Source organism: Lissotriton helveticus, chromosome 6, assembly GCF_964261635.1.
Source record: "Lissotriton helveticus chromosome 6, aLisHel1.1, whole genome shotgun sequence".
NCBI classification, from domain to species: Eukaryota; Metazoa; Chordata; class Amphibia; order Caudata; family Salamandridae; genus Lissotriton; species Lissotriton helveticus.
This window is the reverse complement of record NC_136067.1, coordinates 1390847711-1390874790: the sequence shown is the minus strand read 5'-3', so window position 1 is coordinate 1390874790 and position 27080 is coordinate 1390847711.

Sequence of the window (27080 nt, the reverse complement as noted above, 5' to 3'; positions counted from 1 at the left end):
AGTTGCTGCATTTTCATTCCTAATAACGCGCCGTCTGTTTATTCAGCTATAACCAGACTTCATAAAATTGCCCATCAATTACACCAGAATCCAGGCACCTGGACATGGACCGGTTGGCTCTGGAGTATAATATCTGCCTGGGGATGGAAAGTATTGTCATTCCTAGGTATAGCAGTAATGATCATATTCAGTTGCTGCCTTTGTTTACAATGTGGCCCTGCGATTTGCGGCTTGTGTGCTACCTCTTGTATTCCTAGTCCTAAGTCCCGTTCCAAGATAATTCGAGACGAGCAAATGATGCTATATGAACAGATAGATGGTATCATGAATATTGATGTTTCCTGATGGAAACGTAGGGCACAAGGAGGGAATGAGGAAAATTGAATTTTGCCTTGTCATATGTGCCTACGTGTTCCCCATCCTATGATATATGTACATGATCGATATGCATATATCCCCCTATGATCGATTAAAGACGCAATTATAGTTGTGTCCAACTCTAGTATGCCAGTTTCCAGTTCCTGTGAAAGCAACGAGTATTAGGCCTATGTTGCCCACGTTTTACATTATGCACGTTAATTCCCCGCATTGTCCCCGTTTCTAGGCCTCAAAAGGGCCCGGACACCAGATTCAAGCTCCAGTCTCCTGAACCCACTCCGAGGAGCGAAGCAGCCCCCACCTGCATCCCTGACCCTTCACTTACTTCCTGCCAAGCAGCGCGGTGCCCGGTCTGGCTCTGCCTGCCTGTCTGCCAAGAATATGTTATGCCTCTAGTTATCAGTCCAGCTTTTCGTCTTCGCATTCCTAAGCTACTGAACCGCATAAACATCTCCAGCTCTAGTCTAGTCTTTCTGTCTCCATGCAAGAGAATTACTGTATTAATATTCATGAAGATTCATAGCACACGCAATACATGTAGAATATATGCATGCACCAGCCTTAGTGTCAAGTAGCCTTTGCCCTGATAACTTTTAGATTCTATCAACATGTACTCCAAACACCAGATACCAGATATGCTATAGGTACATGTCGTCCTGACACCGCAGACTTTAGTCTCCTCTTCTAGTGCAGAAGTCATAGCCCCCAGTTTTCCCCGGTAACACGTCATTGCCCGTTTGCGCGCACCACTAGGTTAAAGGTCCCAGCTGCTCAGGTAGCCCCCTCCATGTTTCCGCCCATTCATGACACTTTTGTGACGTTCTCATCACATGTCTACGTGCACGCCCTGTGCACGCCTTCTTTTCACGCCCATGTCTTCTTATCTTACGCTTGTCACTAGTTACGCCTACTGTATGTAATGTAATAGAAATGTCTTACTATATATATGTTGAATTGTGATGAAACGGGGGCAGCTGCCTTCCTTCCTATTTTATTTCAGGCTGTCCCGTTCCAGTCCCTTCCCTTTTGCCTGAATAAAACCTGTTCAACTCGGATACATCGGATCCTGCCTCTTATTTATTGAGCTATCTGTTATTGTCAATATATTCAAAAATAGTATCGGTAATTAATTATTTATTTACCACAGTATAGCTGCCAGCGTGAACTCGGTGGGTGTGGCCGATAGGTCATTGGAGGAGCTAAAGAAGCGCTGGTACGACCTCCGAGGTCGTGCCAAGGAGAGGGTGGCGGAGCGCCTTGGAGAGGCATCGGGCACTGGAGGTGGCGGACCGACAGTCCCACCCAACAAACCTCTGGAGGACCAGGTCGAGGACACCCTTGAGAGGGAGGCGTGCGTTGGCGTGACCCCTCTGGACTCCTCCCGCCCCACCCAAGACACCCAAGGTAAGTGGCATGCGACTGCGACCCTGTCCCCTATGACCGTCCCTGACCAAATAGGCTCACTTATTGGCCCTTAGTCATGCCTTTGTTGCACATCAGGGAATGCCCTGAAGCATTGTGGGAGATGTAGTATGTCCACAATGTAGTAGTACCCCAATGCAGCCAGACAGGTCCCAAATTACGCAAATCCACTGCCATCCAGGGAATGTCACCCAGCATGCATGTAACATCAGCACGTCTGACAGTCACATGCAACTAATGAGTATCCACTTACCCTCACAGGTGGCGCAGACAGCAGTGACAGCGAGAGGCTGCTGATAGATGAGGAGGCCCAGGAGGAGGAATCACAACCAGAAAGCCAGACACCAGCCCCTGCCGCTCAAACAACACCAGCAGCCAGGCCCCCCACCAACGTTGTGGCCCCTGCATCTAGCATCCCACCCGCAGCCAAGGCCAGGCCCCCCACCGTAGCTGCATCTGGATCTGCCGCACCACCCGCAGCCAAGGCCAGGCCCCCCACCGTAGCTGCGTCTGGATCTGCCGCACCACCCGCAGCCAAGGCCAGGCCCCCGACCGTAGCTGCATCTGGATCTGCCGCACCACCCGCAGCCAAGGCCAGGCCCCCCACCGTAGCTGCATCTGGATCTGCCGCACCACCCGCAGCCAAGGCCAGGCCCCCCACCGTAGCTGCATCTGGATCTGCCGCACCACCCGCAGCCAGAGCCAGGCACCCCACAAATGTGCCCCCAGTCCCTGCCGCACCAGCAACGCCTGCTGCAACACCACCTGCAGCTGGTGCCAATAGATCTGGGCCTGCGACAGCGGCAACACCGCGGGCAATCAGCAGGAGGGGCAATGGACATCGCTATGCCTGCATGAGCGTTGAGAGACGCATGCTCCGTATCCACCAGCGCCAGTCACAGCAGCAAGGTGCCATCCAGCTCCAGCTGCACAAAATTGGGCGCAATGTGGCGGGAGTTGGAGAGCGCATGGACCGCATGACGGCGGCCATGGGCCGCATGACTGCAGCCATGGAGGAGAACACTGCTGCGCTGCTCAAGCACCGCAGTGTAGCGAGCCGGCGCCACCACCAGCTGATGAGCCGGCTGTCGGCCTATAGCAGGTCGAATTATGTGGCAGCAAATGCCACCACCCAGTTGTCGCGGCGCTCTCTCACCCAGCAGCACCAACTAGTGCAGTGCTGTGAGGACATCACCAGGGTGCTGGAGCACCTAACCACCGCCGTAACGGCACTACACACACCTGCGCTACCGGCCACTGTAGGGGGCGACGATGCCAGTGAGGGTGCCTCCAGCGTGAGCAGCCAATCGGCCACACTGGTCCCGCCACCTAGGCGCAGCACCAGGGCAACGCCTGGTACAGGAGCCCAGGAAGAGGAAGAGCCTCAGAGGCGCTTGGGCATTACGCGCAGGAGGCGCCATTGACACTGTCTGCATAACACTGGCACAGGCTGACGCTAAGCCTGCCAAGTACATGCACACTGCAGTATGACGCAATACTGGTATTTGTAAATAGTTGGACTGATTACCTTTTTGTTGTGAATGAAACAAATATATTTTTTTTGCTGCACACATTAGCCTTGTGTAATCATTACATTTTGCATGCAATTGTGATATGTGGGGTGGGGGAAGAGGGTGGGCTAGAAATTGTTCACTGTGATGTGGTTGCGACGTCTGTGGCCTTCAGCTGGGTTCTCCCTGCGTGCATGGTGCACATGTGCTGGTGGCCGGTCGTCCCCTTCAGATTCACTGCCTGAGATGTCAACAGGTATCCGGCGCTTGGTTGCAATGTTATGGAGCATTGCACAGACAGCCACAATGCGGCAGCACGCAGCAGGACTGTAATACATGGCCCCACCTGTCTTGTGCAGTATACGGAACCTGCTCTTGAGCAGGCCAAATGTCCTTTCTATACAGTTCCTTGTCCGGATGTGCGCAACGTTGTAGCGCCGTTGCTGAGGTGTGGCAGGGTTGAGGTAAGGGGTCAGGAGGTATTCCCGTAGGGCGTAGCCACTGTCACCTGAATGAGAGGAGCAGATGTTGATTGCCTGTGCAGCGCAGTGACTTCATTGCAATGTGACATTGTCGACAAAGTGTACTTACCAAGTAGGTGTCCTTCCCCAAACTCTCCTCTGAGCAGTCGTGTGTGGAGTCCACTGTGCCTGAAGATAAAGGAATCATGGGTACTCCCTGGGTACTGTGCGACAATGTCAGTGATGATGGTCTTGGCATTGCAGACCATCTGTATGTTGAGGGAGTGGTAGGACTTCCGGTTGCGGTACATATACTCCGTGGCAGCTGGTGGGCAGATGGCGACGTGGGTACAGTCGATGCAGCCGAGGACATGGGGAAAATGGGCTACATTGTAAAATTGTAGTTTTGTCAGGTCCAATTCCTGTTGGCTCGTGGGAAATGTGATGTGGCGGAGGAGCTGGGTGAGCATGGCGTCAACAAAAGTGTGGAGGCAGCGTGACATGGTGGGCTGGGATATCCCCCCAGCAGCCGCTACTATGCCCTGGAAACTGCCGGAGGCCAGGAGGTGCAGGCTGCACAATACCTGCACATGTGTAGGCACAGAATTGTTTCCCCTTGTTGGGTGCTGCATGAGGGGGTCAAGTTCTTGTATCAGCCAGGTGATCATTTCCCCATTCAGCCTGTATTTGGCATAAATCTGTTCTCTGGTTTGGCCCAGCAAGGTGACCCGCTGCCGGTAAATCCTTTCCTGCCTCATGCGTCTCCTCCGTGCTGCTCGCTGTAGCCTTCGCCGCCTCACCACCATGTACATTCCTGGCATTGTGGAACGCCTAATGCTGCTGCTGAATGTCCTTATGTGTGATTGGTCAGGCCTGGACCTGTTGGTGATTGGCCAACTGTTTTTCAAATTTTACTTAATCATGGCTTTTATGGTTACCACCTGCTTTGAGTTGTCCTTAATTTGCGCCGCGCAAAAATGCGATTTTGGGGTTTTCCGCTATTGTTTCTTTTTCATGAATGCCGATTGAGAATAAATTGCGTTTCGCTATTCATTTCGCAGATTCCGTGGTTGGTCGCTATTTCCGTATCGCTAATGCGAGACTACCGGGACTCTGCGACTATTATAGCGTCATCGCTATTTAAATCGCTATTCTGTGTTTGCGAATTCGCTATTTTGTACTTGAATGCCGATTCCGTGTTTTGCACCCGCAATTGCATTTTCGCAGCCATTGCGGGCGCAATTTCGCTTCACGAATCAGGCTGATAGGAACTACACTACATGGCACCCAACACTTTGGATAGGCGATAAATCTAACGCAAGGCATTAGAGTAACTCAGTCGTGCTTTTTTACACAGACCCTTTCTCCCGTAATACTCCAAAGACGTCTGGAGTGGGTCAAAGGTTAAATCCGCCAAACTTAGTAGGAGGAGACTCCTATGTATAGTTTTTGGTTTATTCAACGTTGAAGGATACAGTGTTCCAAAATATTGTGCACCTAATCTTTGTTTCCTTGGAAACCAGCTCTGCAAAACTCTCATTACAACAATGTCAACTAACGGCGACAACAACGAAACCTGGGAAACTGCAGTAAATGCAGATCAACGGGGTTTGGATGTGACAGGGTTTAATGAAAATGAACCGGGTGCAATTATCATCCCGGTCAACATAAGAAAAACTATAACTTTAAAACTTATAGAAAATGGACTGACATCGAGAGGTGGTACAGTCATATTCGTAATTGAGGCACATGAATATCAGCAGACAGAGGTATTCTATTCATGGATAAACTTTCCAGCAGCAAACGCTGGAACAAAGGAATTCCACTATTACAAGATAGAGGAACCTCTGGATGAGTACACTTCTTTCGAGGAGGTGGAAATACCACTAAAATACCAAGAGCACCTGCTCTGGTTTAAAGGCGCCCTAAAACATAATGATCACATCACCAGGCTCGGTCCACTAGGTAGACCAGGAGCAACGTGGCCGGTTCTAGCCGGATACACACCACATCCAGACATTGAAAAAATGTCAATACCAGAACTTTTAGCAGAGCTAAAACAACTGATTAAAATACACAGACAATTAGTCCAATATGTAATGCGGACTTCAACAGTCCAAACAGCTATTAAAATTCCACAGCTGACCCCTCATCAGGGGAACACAAATAAAATCACACCACAGAACATACAGTCCTGCCTAGGTAAAGTACCCATTCAACGGGAACAAATTCCATTCTGGTTAGCACAAAAAATCACTCAAATAGAGGCGGTATTTCCGGATACCACCCCTGTTGAGAAACACAGAATTCTGTCTATCTGTCTTCCAATGGGGATCGCACCACATGTGGAGGACTGTGACACTTGGGGCACAGTCTTTGCTTCCATTTATACAAAAACGCATGGTGTTCCGTCCATGGCGGTAATACCAGATGCGCTAAAACAGATTCAAAGTGAGTACGGTCCAGAACCTGCCTTAACTCTGGGTATGAAATTATTAAAAGACTTCAAACAGGTATCGGCAATATTACTAGCCAACATAAAGGGGGAAGCAGCATCTGTGGCGATCCGCCAAAGATTGAAAGAAACAGATATAGCAGACCAACCATTTGAACTTGCCAGAATCATAGAAAAATCCTATGAAGAACTAGGAAGAGATAGTTTGGGTGGGAAACCAGTGAAACCCCAACTAACTGAAAATCCTGAAAAAGTATTTATTAAAAATAATCTAAACACTCCAAAAAAGAGCTGGGATGGTAATAAACAATCCACTCCCAAAGAAAAAAGATTCCAGTCCAGAGGACGGTCTCCTCGGCGGAGAGAAAGATCTCCGGACCAAGGACACAAGTCTCCCCAAAGGGAGCCCTCTGAGAAAAGATACAACCTTAGAAATAGGGATAATATGAAGAAACCTGATAGATATCAAGATATCGATACACGTCCCTCTCGATCTTTTCAGACTTCCTCGCAAAATCGGAAAGAAGAGGACGGTCAGAATACAGGGAAGAGCACGTCAAGTCCAAAGACAAGGAACCTGCTCATCAAAGTAAAAAGTTACAATTTCCAAAGAAGAAGGTAGCCAGTATTAAAGTAATCAAACATGCCGAGGATACTGAGGACACAACTGAAAAACGAAGAGTGGGCTCAGACAATGCTAGACAGTGCAGCAGAAGTGAGCATAGCTCGCAAGATCCTGATGAATCATCTGGAGATGGTGGACACGAATGAATACATTCAGGTGGAAACTGCAGATACCAGAGTTAGCAAACCTCATAAAATATATGAAATAACATTGCGTATAGAGGGAGATAAGAATAGGAAAATAAGGGGTCTATTTTGGGATAATCTCTCCAAAGGCTATGACATCCTTCTAGCTGAAAAAGACTGGCCACTGGAGTTTGTCAGGGAGTGCCCTCATGGCGAAGAAATGATTATGCCTGCCTTCTCAAATCACATTCCAATTCATAAAAAATATACACTTGCAAGGAAGTAGGCAGTAGCCAAGGCTCCTGCATTATATAAAAATCATGTGGGATGGGATGAGGACTCTCCTCCTCACAAAATCCTGTTAAAATCTCAACAAACTGCACAGAGGCAGTACCCAATTAAGCAAGAAGCTAAAAAACAGGTCAGGGAGATCTTAGATCAACTTGAATACCAGGGGGTGATTGAAACTTGCACCTCACAAATGAACAATCCTTTGTTTCCTGTCTCCAAGCCAGACAATTCATATCGTCTAGTTTTGGACTACAGACATCTAAACTCATGTTGCAAACCTTTTGCAGTACAAAACTCACACAGTGCAGCACTAATAAATAGCATAGTGCGCAAAAAATACAAAACAACATTAGACATCTCTAATGGATTCTTTTGTCAAAATATAGCACCCGAAAGCAGATATTTGACCGCTTTCTCGATAAATGGCTCGCAGAAAAATTTCTGTCGTTTGCCACAGGTGTTCAAGAACAGCCCAGGATTATTCTCAGCGAGAGTAACAGAGTTACTACAAATATATGATGATGAGGCATTATCTTATGTCGATGACATCTATCTAACAGATGATGACTTGGATACTCACTTGAGAAGAGTGAACACCATAATACTTGGGTTCGCAGCAGAGGGTTACAAATTCAACTTCAAAAAGTCAAGAATTGCCCATCTAACTGTCCTGTTTTTAGGATATGAACTATCAAGTGAAGGCAAAAGCCTGGCTGACAATTTCCTAGAGAAATGTGCTGTAATCCAAGCACCAAGAACGCTGAAAAACTTACAATCAATTCTAGGTTTCCTGAATTTCGGAAGAACCTACATTCTAAATTATGCAGAGAGGGTTAAACCTCTCTACAACCTAATAAAACCAGATTTTAAAAGAATCAATTGGACTCAAAAACACACAGAAATTTTGAGATCTTTACAAACGGACATGTTAGTTAAAACAAAACTACAAACACGCGATAACACACGCAACCTTGTAATCCGAGTCATTCCAGGAAGATGCGGATACACATACCTAACCTCTAATGAGGGAGAAACGGTACCAATAGTATACAAATCTCATTTGTACACAGAAGCTGAAAAAACGTTCAGCATTAAGGAAAACATTGTTCATGCGGTTCAAACAGCTGTAGCAAGAGAAAAAAAACAAGCTGACGGCAGACGTATTACAGTCAGAACAGCGGAATCAGCTTTTGAGGCATTAACAAGCCCATGTAATTTACCTACTATGGCACTAAATCCAAAATGGATACAATGGGAAAATTCTCTTGCTACAGACAAAGTGAAATACTACTTTGATCCGGAAATGAAAAAATTAAAAAATCTAGAATATGAAAGAGAATATCCTCTGCCAATCGACATTCTGCCCATACGACAGTACGCCTGTGTAATATATACAGACGGACATGCTCAACCCTCAGTTTGGGGAGAGCAAGCATATAACGCCACATGCGAGATTGTAAAAGACGTGTGGCGCGGAGGTAAATTGAGACCTCTGTTTACGAAAACACACTCAGTGGAAAATAATTCAGAGCAACAAACTGAAATAATAGCGTTAAAAATGGTGCTAGATAATGCCGATCGCGAATTCCCGACACTATTAGTGTGCGATTCGTATTACTGCGTCAAATCATACAATAACGATTTACAGAAATGGATTCAAAATGGCTACAAAGATGACACAGGTGCCACAATCAAGCAAAAATCGCTTTGGGAACAGGTAGTTCTTTTATAGAAAGAACTACCAAAGACTCACGTGATACACTCACTGAGTCATCAGCGTGATGGCGTTCACATTGCAGGGAATTCATTGGCTGTGACAGCCACAGCGGAAGCAACTAAATCGGCTTCCGTAGCTACAAAAAAGCGTTCGGAAAAATACATTGACGGGGAAACAATGCTAGCGGTGAAAAACGTCATCAAATGGCGACTGCGCAGCGCTACCCATCAACTATCCACTCAATTATGCATACATAATCAATGCAAACTCCGTTCCTTTTGCACTAATCCCTGGAGTGGGTGATAGAGTAATTCCAAACATGAACAGGAGAGGCTTGTTAATAGCAGACGCACATATGGGTGAGGGTCTTAGACACCTTAAGCTTAAGGATTCTCTGGAAGAATTACAATCAATATACTGGTGGCCAGGAATGAGCCTGCAACATCACATATTTGCAAAAAACTGCCCAGACTGCAACAGAGATCGCAGTGGCGAGAGAGACGGTATATTACCATGGCGTTTCGCTCAAGATTGAATTAAACAATAAAAAGAAAAACCCAGCATGAATAATGCGTCATATTAACAAGTAGAGACTATTTTCACTTATAAAAGTAGACCCCAGCACTCGGCTGACGTCTGAACTGTTATAAAAAGATTTGCGAGTCTATAATGGCATATACGCTAGGAGCATGCTACGTTCTGACCAATGTCTTGCCTTTAGCTCTCGAGCTTATAGGGGGGGCATGGCCAGCATGAGCATTGCATTGCGGGACTCTTCTCACTTCCTTCCTGAGGGAAAAGGGATGGTGTAAAGAAAAAACCAAGGCATAGAGCAATCTATAACGGCAAAGGTATTAGGTTCGGGAGCTGGGTGGGTCAAACATTTAATAAGTGTCCAACGTAGTCTTAATAATCTGCCAAGAAATTCTCTGAGAGGTCTCAGTCCGTACGAATTATTGTTTGGGACTAGAATGTTAATCCAGGACCTCGATAGTCAAACTTCAGTGGTGAAAGAAAAATGCTTTGATATCAAAGATCGTTTGGCTATTTTACAGGACTTAAATGAAACAAGAAAAGACCTGAGCAACATAAAGTTAAAACAACAGCCAACAACCACTGAAGAGAAACCACCTGTCCCAGCAAGGCCTGTCTGGATTCCAAACATCGGGGATCAGGTCAGAGAGAAGATCGCGGTAAAGAAGGAATTTGGGCCTTCTTACAGAAAAGCAGTACCTGTTTTGTCTGTCAACGGGACAAGATCAGTAGTATTACCGCCCCTTGCTGGTAAAAAGGAGAACCGAGTTGTATCCATCGACCTGGTTAAACCACAATCATGTGGCCAATAACAAGTAGTAGGCCAAGTGGACTCCCAAGAAGTAGTAGAACACCAAAGTTTGCTACAAACACAGAGGTTCAAACTGAGAGACTAATCACATTTGATAAACCTACAGTGAATCAACAAGGACTATGCAACAAAGCCATGGAACTTAAACCTCTTGAAACCCAAATCAAAATCTTACATCAAGAAACACCAATCTACAATGATGTAACCACTGACTATGCTAATGAAACAAATCAAATTCCAAAAGCAAAAAGGAATCCAGAAGCAATTGAAACAATTGAAAGAACAGCATCAGGCTACTTCATCAACTTCGATGATTTTTCTGAGGATCCAAGTGAACCCGAGGAACAACCGACAACAAAAACTTTTAAAGACAAAGCAAAAGAACTCTTTCATCAACTAAAAGAAACCTATCTGATTTCTCCATGGATTGAATTTTGGGTGGCACTAGGTGTATTTGTCCTCATACTTTGGCTCATCATGGTCCTATGCTTGGGACATTTCATTGAGGGAAAATATGTTACAATGGACACAGCAAGTCAGAAAATCAACTTGGTCATGCAACCACACAAGTCTTCGCACATCGAGAAAAGAGAACTTTCTTCAGTAAACTTCACAGCCAATCCTATACCCGGTGGGGTAGCATGGGACAAAACTGATTACGAAATCTATGGTCCGGTCGAGCTCCTGAAGTATCCTCATCAATTCAAGATTTCATTGAGTGACTTTGTAAAACCAAGCACATTCGCTGATGATTGGGACTTTGAAAGTATTAATGATATGATATGAGATCTAGTGATGTCAGCTAAATTTACAGAACATGATTATTTGCAAGGTTCATCTAATTATGACCAGTTGTATTGTTACAACGACTATGGTAACCATTAAAGAGCATAAATCTGCTCAACCTAGAAATGTTTTAAATTATAACCAATGGGAACATTGTGCAACTCCACCAAAAGGCAGTTCAAAAACATTTTATGATAAATTCTCATACTTCTCAGGGTTTAACACAAGTAATGCAGAAACATTTTATTTCAAATTGTTAAATAAGACAGGAATGAAAACCATGCTTACAAACACAAAATTAATCTATTCAGAGACATTTTTTGAAAAAATGAAAACATTCGATTTTGATTTCTGGAACAATAATATTGAAACGAAAACAATCTGGGGTACAAGAGATTGGCAAGTGCAAGGTATAGAATCATTATTTAGAGCCTGCATGATCCCAGAACAAATTTTGATTTTGAATGATACAATTCAACAGACAACCTGTCTTGGCATAGCCAAAATTAAAGAATTAAACAAACCGTCTATTCCAAAACCAACACCTGACAGTAATAGCACTACAGATGTTGAAATAGACGTATCCCATATTTTGAACCAAAACAGAACACATCCTGATTGGAAAAAATGGTTGATCTGGCCCACAGACACAAATAACTGTCAAGATAGATTCCTGAACAATATCCAGGGATTGTAACTACTTACAGTGTAGGGAAACTCTGCCTCGAATGGCTACATACATCCACACTGGTAGAAATTAAGCAACACTTGACTTTACTTAAAGAGGGTGCTGACTTGCGTGATTTCATTATGGGACCACGCAAACAGCGTCAAAAACGTTTCATAGCGGCCTCTATATATGCAGCTTACAACGAAGCTTGGAAAGAAGCTCAAATTGAGACAGCAGAAAAAATACGGGAAATTGACCGTGTTAATTTGGAAAAATCACTTTCTGTTGTAGACAATGGGTTAATGACTCTGTCTTCCAGAATATATTCACTGGACAGTATTGTATCATCTGCAATCGATATAATAGAGCAAGACTTACTGATGTTGCAACACGGTCAGTCACAACTGCATTCTATTGTACAGCTTGGCTGGACGTTACAAAATCTGCGTTCAGGCTACGTGCCTTGGCGTTTAATCAACACAACGTCATTATTCAGTATCTTTAACCTTACTGATACACAAATCAGCTTGGCACAAAAGGGTGCAGAGTATACAATTCTGAGCATTGAAAAACTTGAGAGATTACCATTGACAATGTCAGAACGACCTGTCATTGAATGGATAATACACGGGATAATAACTATTCCGATAATGACTTTCCAGTTTCGATACTGCCAAAAATATATACAGGCAGGCCAGTATGAAGGGTTGGGTAAAGGATACATTAAGTCAACATGGAACTTACCTTATACACACACATGTTACAGTAATAAAGGACAGAGTGTATTTCTTAGTGGTAATAATTGTGAAAAATCACTAAGTGGTATACTTCTGTGTCAGGGTATAAGTTTGCATGGGGCCTGTGAAGGGACTTCAAATAACCTTTCATGTCACCAGCTCGGCACACCTGCAACACAAATAGAACCATTCTTTAGAAGACTTTCTAACGGGAGTTACATTCTAATTGTAGATCACAGATGTTGTGGCTAAGCATGAGCGAAAAATCCGCTCCGATCGCGGATTTTGCGGATTTTCGGTAAATCCGCGATCCGCGAACTCTCGCGAATTTACCGAAAATCCGCAATTCGCGAGCGGCGGATTCCCGGTCAAAAGTTCACGCCTTGCTGCTCTGTAACTGATTTACGATGGCGCCGGCAAGCTGCCAGCGCCATCCTAAAGTTACTTAATTAGCTTCAGCAGGAAGCTCTAATAGATAAGATAAAGCAGGGGCTCGAGCGCCTGCTTTATGTTACCAATTAGAGCTTCCTGTTGAAGCTAATTTAGTAGCTATTTTAGGATGGCGCTGGCAGCTTGCCGGCGCCATCGTAAATTAGTTACAAAAAAACGGTGGTGTCTTCTTCAATAAATATGAAGGGCAGGGTTCATTCTGGCACGACGGTCCTGGCACAAAAATTACACCTCTTTGAACAAACTTTTCCGTGTTCCAAAAGAGTCAGAGCATGTCAGTTAGTTTGTTATTTGCAGGCTGAATTGAGACTATTTTTAAGCATAATTGCCCATGTGTACTAAAGTATTTTCCCCAAGCCCAACCTTTTGATGCTTGCTGCACTAAATGCCAAACAATGCTGCTGTTTTGGAAAAATACTTACATCATGTAGTCACAATTTCCAATGTGAATGGGATTAGGAACAAGAAAAATAACATACATGCAAAATGGCCCATTTTAAGAATAGGGTTTGGGGGGCAGCTGTCCTTGGGAGCTGTGCCCCGGGGGATATTGGTGGATGGGACAGCCAAAGCTACATTTGGGCTTGTCGATATAACCAGCAAGTTTCATCGTATCAGCCACCATTTTGGGAAAAGTGGCATTGTGGCCCCAGTAAAATTTGTTAGGCGCATTGAGGAGAATGATGGCAGACGATTCAGGCGGGAAGCCATGCGCCTACTGGCAGAGGCAGGACACATAGATTTTATTACATCGAGACGCATGTAGTGACATGCCCGGTGTGGCGTGCTGAGGGAGAAGCAGCAGTTTTCTCGTGCTCTGATGAGCCGCTGGCTAAGGTAAGCAATAGGGGCCGTTCGAGAGCAAGGAGAGATCCCCAAGGACAGCGTGTGGCACATACGGTGTGAGAGACACTGCACGTAGGTCCTCGTTGGAATTTATAGTATCGCGGGCATACAATGAGCAATTGGAGGAGGCTGCATGGGAGACAGCCTCCTCTCATGAGATGAACAAGAAGGGAAGGTGAATTGAGGGAAGCTTTAATTCAGTGACTCATTCATCAGCCCAAAAACAATCCTGAGCGTTGTGGAGGCTGGGCAGTTGTGCCTTCTTCCCAAATATACCGTCGAAAATCAGCTGTGACGCTGGATACAGGCCTTTGCATCTTTGACCTTCACGAGCGCAACCCCCGGGCTGTTCTGTGACCAGGAGCTTCTGTTTCTACATCTGTTGCTCCGATCAGTCTCTGACCTTTTATACACACAAGAGGCATGTGCACTCGCATGGAAGCCCCGTCCGTTTGGCCCCGCCCACACACTCGAGGTGTGCACCGTGTTCCCGCCATTTACCCACTATGATGGGCAGATCACTCAAGGGACCCCTGCGCCCTTCGGCGCGATTGCATAGCAACACACACCTGGTCGCTGTTGACAACTCTCGGGCACTTTAGGTAGCTGTAGTGTAGTAAAAGCACTATACATTTACCCAACGAGGTAGCACTTACTGATTATCCAGTAAAGCCCCGCCCCCAAATCCGCCGATCCGCAAAATCCGCGGATTTTGCGGATCCACGATCCGTGAATCCGCAAATTCGTGAATCGTGGATCCGCAAAATCCGCCCATGCTTAGTTGTGGCTTACTGCCAGGAAAACCTTATCTCATAAGCGTGAGCTCCATGGTCACTTGTTGTGAGAGAGTATTTTTTCTGAATGACGCTCCAGACAGGGAGGGGAAAAATTTGGCCCAGTTTGAAAATCTCTTCTATTCGAATTGATACTTTAAGCAGAATGAAGACTGTGCTCCTACAGACGCCAGTTCACTTCACGTCATCAAAAGAAACGTATGATCTCCGAGTTGCAAGGACAACGGGAGAGATACATGCATTGTTATCAACAAACTGCCCCCTACACTTCGCAGAAATGCTAAACGAAATCTTAAATATTTCTGATACAAATGGTATCGCGAGTGTATTTAAGACCGTTTTTTCGGGACTGTTAACACCATTCAAAGCAGTCCTGGGTATTTTTCCTAATTTTCCTAATTTCGTCCATTCCATCTTTGGCGGACTTCCACTCCTGTTGGGACTCGTAGCAGGCATCCTATTTTTGCTACTCCTGCTTTGTTATGGCAAGCCATGTCACAGACAAGACTCCAGCAACAATGGAAGAAACGATCCTAGCTATACGCTACCGGGACTGCATAACTAAAGTCCTTGGATTAGCCTGGCTAAAAGATCTGAATATGACCTGGTTTCTTTCGTTCAGACCCATATGGCAGGATTGTGTCTTACCTGTATTGAGATGCATGCTATGCGGCGAAGAATGCGTGTTGGACACCTGTCTTACACTACAATCAGATGTACCATTGGATGCAGATACTTTGTTGGGTCCAGTAAAGACTCATGCATTGTGCTGTCCCCAGCGGCTACCTATCCTGATGACGGCATTCGTGGAGACTTCACCACTACGATTGAAGGGTAGTGAAGTACAAGATGAGAGCAGCATCAACCAGGTACGACCTTCTGTAAGCAATGCTGATCGAAACATCACTGAAAGCGATCATGCGCATGACTGCATGGTAGCGACATTTTCCAACCTAGTCGAACTTTCACCTGAGGCAGTAGACTGTTTTTTTGAGAGTCTGTCTGAAATTATGTTTTCACCAGAACAGAGAGAGTGACTTTAAGCAAACGTGCACACAGCGTTCCCTTGAACACTAAATTTGGCCTTCAGCTCTAAAAACAAAGCTACTGAGAACTTTTTTCCTTCTTCCCCTGAAAACGAAAACTTTTTTCCAAATCCAAAATATTTACCTTTTCTTGGCACTTATCTTCTGCTTAAAGTAAAACTATTCTTAGAGAACAGAGCTTCTATTTTTTTGGAACTCTGGAGACATTACATTACCTCAACCTCTAGCTTATTTACAAGTGATTGTATTTATATGTGATGAAGTGGTCTCGCACTTTTTCTTCTGTATTAAGAGCCATTTCATGTGTAATTTCGCAAATCATTCATGCTGATATAAAATGTGCATCCTTTTTTGAATGATTACACTGCTTGAATGCATACAGGACCTATACTCATTTTCGTGTATTTCGCAATGCCATTTTTTCAAAATGCAAACAAAAAACAAACATGTATTTTGGGGTGGTTCAGTATACACATGCACTATTAGTTATGTTTACTATTGCTTAGGTTAGTAAATATGTACATAAATGCGTGGAGTGGGTGTAGTATGTTTATCTAGGGACCTGTATCGATACTCCTGTTTCTGACCCTTGTCCAGTTAATAATTCACTAATATCCATACAACGGCACAGAAACCCGTTTTCAGATTAAGTCATAGTGCATGCTGTCACATTAAGCAAGCACTATTCTCCAGCCCCCTGGAAAGCACACCGAGTTCTCTAAACAAACCAACCCACCAGCAGACCTGGGAAATCCCCTGAAGCTATTGTTTTGATTTCGTTCGAGAACTCCTGTAAAGAATGTAAGAACGACCAGTTCTTAATGACATCCTTACTGACGTCTTATGTCCATCCTTACAACAAACTCGGCACCTTTCAGGTATAAATATACCGACGCTGCCCTAAGCAAAGACACGGTGGTGATGAGCTTGGAGCAGTGACTACTTGCCGGAGAGCCCAGCTGATGCAGGAAGCCCACGGACGCTGCCCCTCCCTTTTGACGCGCTGAGAGAGACGCTGTCTTTTCTCCTGCCGAGAAATCCAGCCTCTGGCGTTTCCAGCTTGCCCTCGCAGGTAACTGGGATACCGAGTCCTGAGAAAGAGATACCAGCCCTCCAGCCTTCTAAATCCCAGGTACTGAACTGACTAACCCCTTACAGAGAATTCTTGAGTCAGATTCTTGGCAAAACAAACTTAACTTAAACTGCTACTTACTTACTCCCTCCCACGTATTAGGCTTAGGTCAGGTACACCGGGGTAGACGTAGTTAGAAGCACCAGTTGAGTACGATTAGTCAATGTATATATGTATGTATATCTTTTATCCATTTTAAAGTATCATATGGCTAAGAAACCATATCAATGCTTTTACAGTATTATTTTATAATCCTGCTTTTACTGTATGCACTTTACTTAACCATAAGTATTGCAATTGTAGCGATTCATTTCTCTTGTATGAGAAAAGAGACTGATCAATAAATAACACCTTTTATTGAACACGCCCGTCTCTTCTTTTCTCTACAATCTGGTGAAACTAAGTATGCACGTATTGACTGAGTAAAATAGCTGTCTTTTGTTTTCACACGACTCTAGAGATATACTCTTGATTAGGGAGAGCAAAGTTGTCATGTTCTATGGTTGTCAGAAACTAAATCCCTTCTTGTCTATCCAGGGAGGTTAAACCCCTCCTTGCCTATTCGAGAAAATTTCTAGTGAACTCTGAGCTAGCTGGCACACAAAACTTAAGTCTAATATCGTCAGTAGAAGACCTAGTTAACCTCTGTCCTACGTCTATACTATTGAAGATATTATTCCAATGCGCAGAGCCTATTGGGAAAATAGGAACTACACTACACAGGCAGGGCCTGGCCATGTTGTGGGGGTCAAGGGGCCATTTTGAAGCCAGGCAGTGTGCTCAGGCCTGCACCCAGTTTGCCTTGCTTTCATCCATTATGCCCGGGGGTACTCAGTGGTGCATGGGCCAAGTCTTTCTGTGGGGTGTCTTGAATTTAAACATCATTGAGGGCATGGATGGCATTGGATTGGGGTGATTTTGGTGTGTTTTTTTATTACTTTTTGGGGTTTTGTTGGGGCCTGGCCATGTGGGTGGGGGCCATTTTGAGGCCTGGTCCAGGGAGGGCCTGGCCATGTGGTGGGGGTCAAGGGGCCATTTTGAAGCCAGGCAGTGTGCTCAGGCCTGCACCCAGTTTGCCTTGCTTTCATCCATTATGCCTAGGGGTATTCAGTGGTGCATGGGCCAAGTCTTTCTGTGGAGTGTCTTGAATTTAAACATCATTGAGGGCATGGATGGCATTGGATTGGGGTGATTTTTGTTTGTTTTTCGACATTTTGGGGTGTTGTTGGGGCCTGGCCATGTGGGTGTGGGCCATTTTGAGTGAGGTTTGGTACAGGCAGGGCCTGGCCATGTGGTGGGCGTCAAGGGGCCATTTTGAAGCCAGGCATTGTGCTTAGGCCTGCACCCAGTTTGCCTTGCTTTCATCCATTATGCCCTGGGGTACTCAGTGGTGCAAGGGCTAAGTCTTTCTGAGGGGTGTATTGAATTTAAACATCATTGAGGGCATGGATGGCATTGGATTGGGGTGATTTTTGTGTGTTTTTCGACTTTTTGGGGTGTTGTTCGGGCCTGGCCATGTGGGTGGGGGGCAATATTGATTGAGGCCTGGTCCAGGCAGGGCTTGGCCATGTGGTGGGGGTCAAGGGGGCATTTTGAAGCCAGGCAGTGTGCTCAGGCCTGCACCCAGTTTGCCTTGCTTTCATCCATTATGCCCAGGGGTACTCAGTGGTACATGGGCCAAGTCTTTCTGTGGGGTGTCTTGAATTTAAACATCATTGAGGGCATGGATGGCATTGGATTGGGGTGATTTTTGTGTGTTTCTCGACTTTTTGGGGTGTTGCTGGGGCCTGGCCATGTGGGTGGGGGCCATTTTGAGTGAGGCCTGGTCCAGGCAGCGCCTGGCCATGTGGTGGGGGTCAAGGGGGCATTTTGAAGCCAGGCAGTGTGCTCAGGCCTGCACCCAGTTTGCATTCCTTTCATCCATTATGTCCAGGGGTACTCAGTGGTGCATGGGCCAAGTCTTTCTGTGGGGTGTCTTGAATTTAAACATCATTGAGGGCATGGATGGCATTGGATTGGGGTGATTTTTGTGTGTTTTTCGACTTTTTGGGGTGTTGTTGGGGCTTGGCCATGTCGGTGAGGGTCATTTTGAGTGAGGCCTGGTACACGCAGGGCGTGGCCATGTGGTGGGGGTCGAGAGGCCATTTTGAAACCAGGCAGTGTGCTCAGGCCTGCATCCAGTTTGCCTTGCTTTCATTCATTATTCCTAGGGGTACTCAGTGGTGCATGGGCCAAGTCTTTCTGTGGGGTGTCTCTTCTATTAATGTAAACATCCATTTTTGATTAGAATTGCAATTTTTATTTTGGGTCTTTCCGTTTTTGGGTGTGTTGTAAAAATAAATGCCTAGTTGCAAATATTAATTGAAGCACGACATATGCAACATTTATTTAACTGATGTTCCTCTATCTTCCTTTGCTTTTAGGTGCACAAGAGAACCACAAATCAGTCATCATTCATCATCAGTGCCAGGAATAAGTCCTGCTGCGGTTTGTGCAGCACAACGTCACGTGACGTCACGTGTGGCCACAGACAACTCTGCAACTCGAGCAACTGCGGCCTGCTGTTCTGACATCTGAAGAAGATGGGCCCAAAGAAAGGTGGCGTAGCTCCTCCACCAAGAAAGTTGCCAGTGCCACTGCCAGTAAGAAGGAGCAGAAGAAGCAAGTGGTGCCACTTACCAAGGAGACTGGTGTGCCTACAGACACTTTTTTGGGGGGAAAAAAACTACGCCTGCAGCAGCGGGATCCACCGGGGACCAAACTGGTAGCAGCACCTCCACTTCATTGGGCTCAGTGCCACCACGCCAAGTTAGGTCCAAGGCCATGAGTGCTGCAGAGGCAGCCACTTTAATTGTTCAATCAGCATCGATCAGTGATGTTGGCTCATCGCAAGAAAGTAACATCCAATCAACGCAGGGTGTAACTCATCTGACAAGTGTTCAACAACCACAGCCGCAACGACAAACACAGGTGCAACTAGTACAAGTGCAAGTACATGCACAAGTGGAGGCGCAAGTGGAGGCGCAAGTGGAGGCGCAAGTGGAGGCGCAAGTGGAGGCGCAAGGAGAGGAGCAAGGAGAGGCGCAAGGAGAGGTGCAAGTGGAGGCGCAAATGGAGGCGCAAGGAGAGGCACAAGGAGAGGCGCAACTAGAGGCGCATGAAGCGGCACAACTGCCCAAAATGCTTGTTCCTCCAGAAGTAGGGGCACATCAGGAAATCGAGATTGAAGTGGAGGTATCATCCAAGGAAGCCACTCCTCCTGATGATGATCCATTGTCTATCAGATCCCCAGCAAGAAAAAAGGTCAAGGAGGGCTACTACAAGTTCTTCTTCAAGCCCCCTTCCTTCTGTTGATCTTGATGTTGATTGGAACCCCTCAATAACCACAAAACCCTGTCTTATGGGTGTAAATAATGTCAGTATGCCTTGCACCAGATAAGTCTCATGTCAGTGATCACTGTTGCACTCCCCTATCTACTATCGTTTTTTTCAGGGGTATTACTGCAATACATCCAATACCTTAACGATTTTTTAACAAAAGGAGTGTTATATTGGCCAACATCTCTTCACAGTTACACAGAACACCACGGGATGTCTGAAAACTCAATCTACACAGTGCATCCACCAAATAAAGTTGGAATTGTGCAAAAGAAATTGCTGCAAAAAATATATCTACCAAAAAAATGTGTGACTAAATGAATGACACCTCACGGGAACACCACCCTCGGGGTAACTGGCAGGTACTCACCAGACTGGGCCCCTTTTCTCATCACTGGTCGTCATTCAGTTCAACAAATAAAAACGAGAATGTGTCCAAACAAAAAACCAAAGAAGTGAAAAGTGCGCAAAAGCAGAACCTATAGCACTGCTAGTGACAGAACAATGTGATTAAAATCAACAGGCACACCTATTCGCAAACTTTTATTCCTGATTATCAGGTGTGGTCTGTTGAATTAAAAAGGCTGGTAGCTAACATTCCATACCATTAGCTATCGCCAACATGTTTCTCTGCCTCAAAAGTTTCGGCAAATTCGTCAGGGCTACACAGCTTGTCACTGCACCACTGTTGGACACTTCGTTCTGTGTCGACTGTCAAGTAGAGGAAAACACAATAATAGACACATTAAAAACCCAGTATGCCACCTTTCCAAACCTTATGTGAGTTGCCGCATTCACGGTATTTACCCTCTAGCAGCTTTCTTCACTCATACCAGCTGTCGAGGGAAATGGGCCTAACGTACTACTCCTGACGTGAATTTTTCTTAAATGCAATCTTGGCCCATACGATTGTGATCATTAATCAAGAACACACATGTAGAAAGACAAAACAACACAAAGACACAAATATTAGCAGTACTCGCTTTCTGGTTGTTTAAAAACAAGTTGGCCCATTTACTGCGCTCACGAAGGCTAAACTCCTTCTACGCAGTCTGAAATGGTAATTCAACGCATTCATGTGTTAAAAGCTTTTTCCGGCCAAAGGTAATCGTAAGGCATCATGGAGCTTCTGGAGTAGCTCGGTGTCTAAGCACTTGCTGTGACTATAGGACAAACGGGTCCATATTCTCAAAAACACAGTTGTCATATGAAATCAGCGACATGTATGTTTCAAATGTGTCTACATTTCGTGAGCCCGCCTACCATTGTTCGTGAGGCTGCTCATATGTCCCTATTAACAAATAAAGTGCATATATCTTCACCATTTAACATATTCATGTGCATAGTATATGGAGGTCATCTCCTTTGCACCCTGCATTAAATGGAGTAGAGGGTTCCTGGGTTTTAGGTTAAATACAACAATCTCGTTTCCTTATTTTATAAAGGCCCACTGCTGGCGTACCAAAAATGCTGGAAGAGGGCAAGCCACACGTTCGATAGCGGTATATTAAATCGATCGATCACATTTGCATGTTTGCAATACCCCTCTATTAGCGTGATACGGAATCTGGAAACATTGCCCCAGTACCTCATGCGCCTCACAATGCCCTCAACAAAAGGATCAACGTATGTCCCCCTAAAACGCAGATATCCTACTCCTCACCGTGAGTTTGCTCGCGGAGCGTGCTGTCTCCTTCTGTTCCGGGAGCGCACCCCGCCCTTCAGAAATAAGGCTTACCGGACGCGGAGACGCTTGGTGACGAAGGTCACATGACAAGCGTCTGCGTCAATGGCCGCCATCTTATACTTGCATTATGAACGCGTGTTTAGACACAAAAAGATGTTACATTTCAAATCTCTATCTGTTTTAACAGTGCAGCGTCCTAATGAAAATCGCCTTAATGAATATGATGTTAACAAGGATTACAGGACATATAGACGCCCAGTGACAAAGGTCACGAAACGAACGTCGGCGTCATAGGCCGCCATCTTGTAGTGGTGTATTTCAACATAAAAAAAACATAAAAAAAGGGGGGTTAAAGATCACAACTTTGTTCGTTTGAAAAGTACAGCCTCCTAATAAGAACCACATTCCTATATAAGGTTTTGTCACTGCACCAAAATACCCAAAATATAGAATCACAATCTAAAAGGTTGATCAGAGTGTAGTTGCTGTGTGATCAATGATTGCTGAAGCAACTACTCAATAAGCATATGCAGTATGTTACATGAGTGCAGTCCTGCCATTCAGCAGGACAGTCCACCGGAGCCCTGGCGGACACCAAAGAGCATGGGGCTAAATCATAGGTGCCTACAGCTTGATTCTGTTCCACTCTATAATCTCATTGAGCCCAATTTTGTCACTTTTCTCTATATATATCCATCGTGCTTCCTTAGATAACAGCACATTCTCAATATTCTGAGTGGTGCTCTTAACTTTTTCTAGGACAGTCCAAGTAAAACAATGTTTTTCCTTGGAGCAGTGCTGTACTAACTTAGTCGTGAGCTTCCCTGCCCTTATGGGGCTCAGGTGTTCTTCTACTCTAACCTTTATTTTTCGCGAAGTGAGCCCAATGTATTGCAAGCCGCACTAACAGAGCAGTCGATACACCACATGAGTGGTATTACAATTGCTAAAATGATTCAAGAACCATTCTTTGCCTGATGCCAACGTCACACTGGTACTTTTCTTGGTAAGTGGACTCACCGAACAGGAGCCACATGGATAGTGCCTATTAGGAATGGTGGTGGTACTCAATGCTCTATCCATGTTCTCACGAGTGTGTACAAGTTTATCCTTAAGATTACTTGCTCTCCTGAACGCAAACCTGGGTGGTGGCATACGCAACTCATTATTTGACAGAAGCGACCAATGTTTATGTATAGACTGTCTAATTTTCGTTGCCAAGGGGTCAAATGTCATAACCACTGGGAAGCAATCCTCTCTACTCCTCACGTTTTTTTCGAGGAGGACACTGCGCGATGTATTATGGGCTCTTTTTTTTTAGCATGTCTAACCACTTTGTTGGGATAGTTGCGCTTCTTCAACTTAGAGGTCAGATCCTGTGACTGGTCCAGAAAGGCATTAGTCGTTGAACAGTTCCTCCTGTACTGGAGGAACTGTCCCACAGGGAGTTTATACCTCAATGCCCGGGATGATATGAATCATCCTCGGAAGCTTGTTTCCGGTCCAGGGAAGGCATGGCTTGGCAGTTCGGGCTGGACTGTTCCCATGAGGTACAGGGTCAGACTGATTTGCATATGGCAATGTCTGAACTGGGGTGGCAGAGTGGGCTAAAGAACGGTGATGGATTAAACCCAGATCTGTTGACTGGGTGTGAGTGTTTGATTGGTTCAGATGCTCCGTCCATCACCAACCCCCTTTTGTACCACTTTGTTCGCTATAAGCTGGCAGGGTATGCTCAGACGTGAGTCCCTTGCTCACTTTGCCACTGGATTCAAGCACGCCGGGCTGAAGACGACTGAAATGCCAGAAACCGGTCCTCGGAAGCTTGTTTACGGTCCAGGGAAGGCATGGCTTGGCAGTTCAGGCTGGACTGTTCCCATGAGGCACAGGATCCGACTGATTTGCATATGGCCATGTCTGAACTGGGGTGGCAGAGTGGGCTAAATAACGGTGATGGATTAAACCAAGATCTGTGGACTGGGTGTGAGTATTTGATTGGTTCAGATGCTCCGTCCATCACCACCCCCTTTTGTACCACTTTGTTCGCCATAAGTTGGCAGGCTATGCTCAGATGAGAGTCCCTTGCTCACTTTGCCACTGGATTCAAGCAAGCCGGGCTGAAGACGGCTGAAATGCCAAACACCAGTCCTCGGAAGCTTGTTTCCGGTCCAGGGAAGGCATGGCTTGGCAGTTCGGGCTGGACTGTTCCCTAAGGCACAGGGTCAGACTGATTTGCATAAGGCCATGTCTGAACTGGGGTGGTAGAGTGGGTTAAAGAACGGTGATGAAATAAACCCAGATCTGTTGACTGGGTGTGAGTGTTTGCTTGGTTCAGATGCTCCGTCCATCACCACCCCCTTTTGTACCACTTTGTTCGCCATAAATTGTCAGGGTATGCTCAGACGTGAGTCCCTTGCTCACTTTGCCACTGGATTCAAGCAAGCCGGGCTGAAGATGGCGAAATGCCAGAAACCGGTCGTCGGAAGCTTGTTTCCGGTCCAGGGAAGGCATGGCTGGGCAGTTCGGGCTGGACTGATCCCATGAGGCACAGGGTCAGACTGATTTGCATATGGCCATGTCTGAACTGGGGTGGCAGAGTGGCTAAAGAACGGTGATGGATTAAACCCAGATATGTTGACTGGGTGTGAGTGTTTGATTGGTTCAGATGGTCAGTCCATCACCACCCCCTTTTGTACCACTTTGTTCGCTATAAGTTGGCAGGGTATGCTCAGACGTGAGTCCCTTGCTCACTTTGCCACTGGATTCAAGCAAGCCGGGCTGAAGACGGCTGAAATGCCAGAAACCGGTCCTCGGAAGCTTGTTTCCGGTCCAGGGAATGCATGGTTTGGCAGTTCGGGCAGGACTGTTCCCATGAGGCACAGGGTCAGACTGATTTGCATATGGCCATGTCTGAACTGGGGTGGCAGAGTGGACTAAAGAACGGTGATGGATTAAACCCAGATATGTTGACTGGGTGTGAGTGTTTGATTGGTTCAGATGCTCCGTCAATCACCACCCCCTTTTGTACCACTGTGTTCGGTATAAGTTGGCAGGGTATGCTCAGACGTAAGTCCCTTGCTCACTTTGCCACTGGATTCAAGCAAGCCGGGCTGAAGACGGCTGAAATTCCAGAAACCAGTCCTCGGAAGCTTGTTTCCGGTCCAGGGAAGGCATGGCTTGGCAGTTCGGGCTGGACTGTTCCCATGAGGCACAGGGTCAGACTGATTTGCATATGGCCAGGTCTGAACTGGGGTGGCAGAGTGGGCTAAAGAACAGTGATGGATTACACCCAGATCTGTTGACTGGGTGTGAGTGTTTGATTGGTTCAGATGCTCCGTCCATCACCACCCCCTTTTGTACCACTTTGTTCGCTATAAGTTGGCAGGGTATGCTCAGACGTGAGTCCCTTGCTCACTTTGCCACTGGATTCAAGCATGCCGGGCTGAAGACGGCTGAAATGCCAGAAACCGGTCCTCGGAAGCTTGTTTCCGGTCCAGGGAAGGCATAGCTTGGCAGTTCGGGCTGGACTGTTCCCATGAGGCACAGGGACAGAATGATTTGCATATGGCCATGTCTGAACTGGGGTGGCAGAGTGGGCTAAAGAACAGTGATGGATTAAACCCAGATCTGTTGATTGGGTGTGAGTGTTTGATTGGTTCAGATGCTCCGTCCATCACCACCCCCTTTTGTACCACTTTGTTTGCCATAAGTTGGCAGGGTATGCTCAGACGTGAGTCCCTTGCTCACTTTGCCACTGGATTCAAGCAAGCTGGGCTGAAGACAGCTGAAATGCCAGAAACCTGTCCTCGGAAGCTTGTTTCCGGTCCAGGGAAGGCATGGCTAGGTAGTTCGGGTTGGACTGTTCCCATGAGGCACAGGGTCAGACTGATTTGCATAAGGCCATGTCTGAACTGGGGTGGCAGAGTGGGCTAAAGAACGGTGATGGATTAAACCCAGATCTGTTGACTGGGTGTGAGTGTTTGATTGGTTCAGATGCTCCGTCCATCACCACCCCCTTTTGTACCACTTTGTTCACCATAAGTTGGCAGGGTATGCTCAGAGGTGAGTGCCTTGCTCACTTTGCCACTGGATTCAAGCAAGCCGGACTGAAGACGGCTGAAATGCTAGAAACCGGTCCTCGGAAGCTTGTTTCCGGTCCTGGAAAGGCATGGCTTGACAGTTCGAGCTGGACTGTTCCCATGAGGCACAGGGTCAGACTGATTTGCATATGGCCATGTCTGAACTGGGGTGGCAGAGTGGGCTAAAGAACGGTGATGGATTAAACCCAGATCTGTTGACTGGGTGTGAGTGTTTGATTGGTTCAGATGCTCCGTCCATCACCACCCCCTTTTGTACCACTGTGTTCGCTATAACTTGGTAGGGTATGCTCAGACGTGAGTCCCTTGCTCACTTTGCCACTGGATTCCAGCAAGCCGGGCTGAAGACGGCTGAAATGCCAGAAACCGGTCCTCAGAAGCTTGTTTCCGGTCCAGGGAAGGCATGGCTTGGCAGTTCGGGCTGGACTGTTCCCATGAGGCACAGGGTCTGAATGATTTGCATATGGCCATGTCTGAACTGGGGTGGAAGAGTGGGCTAAAGAACGGTGATGGATTAAACCCAGATCTGTTGACTGGGTGTGAGTGTTTGATTGGTTCAGATGCTCCGTCCATCAACACCCCCTTTTGTACCACTTTGTTCGCCATAAGTTGGCAGGGTATGCTCAGACGTGAGTCCCTTGCTCACTTTGCCACTGGATTCAAGCAAGCCGGGCTGAAGACAGCTGAAATGCCAGAAACCTGTCCTCGGAAGATTGTTTCCGGTCCAGGGAAGGCATGGCTAGGTAGTTCGGGCTGGACTGTTCCCATGGGGCACAGGGTCAGACTGATTTGCATATGGCCATGTCTGAACTTGGGTGGCAGAGTGGGCTAAAGAACGGTGATGGATTAAACCCAGATCTGTTGACTGGGTGTGAGTGTTTGATTGGTTCAGTTGCTCCGTCCATCATCACCCCTTTTGTACCACTTTGTTCACCATAAGTTGGCAGGGTATGCTCAGAGGTGAGTGCCTTGCTCACTTTGCCACTGGATTCAAGCAAGCCGGGCTGAAGACGGCTGAAATGCCAGAAACCGGTCCGCGGAAGCTTGTTTCCGGTCCAGGGAAGGCATGGCTTGGCAGTTCGGGCTGGACTGTTCCCATGAGGCACAGGGTCAGACTGATTTGCTTA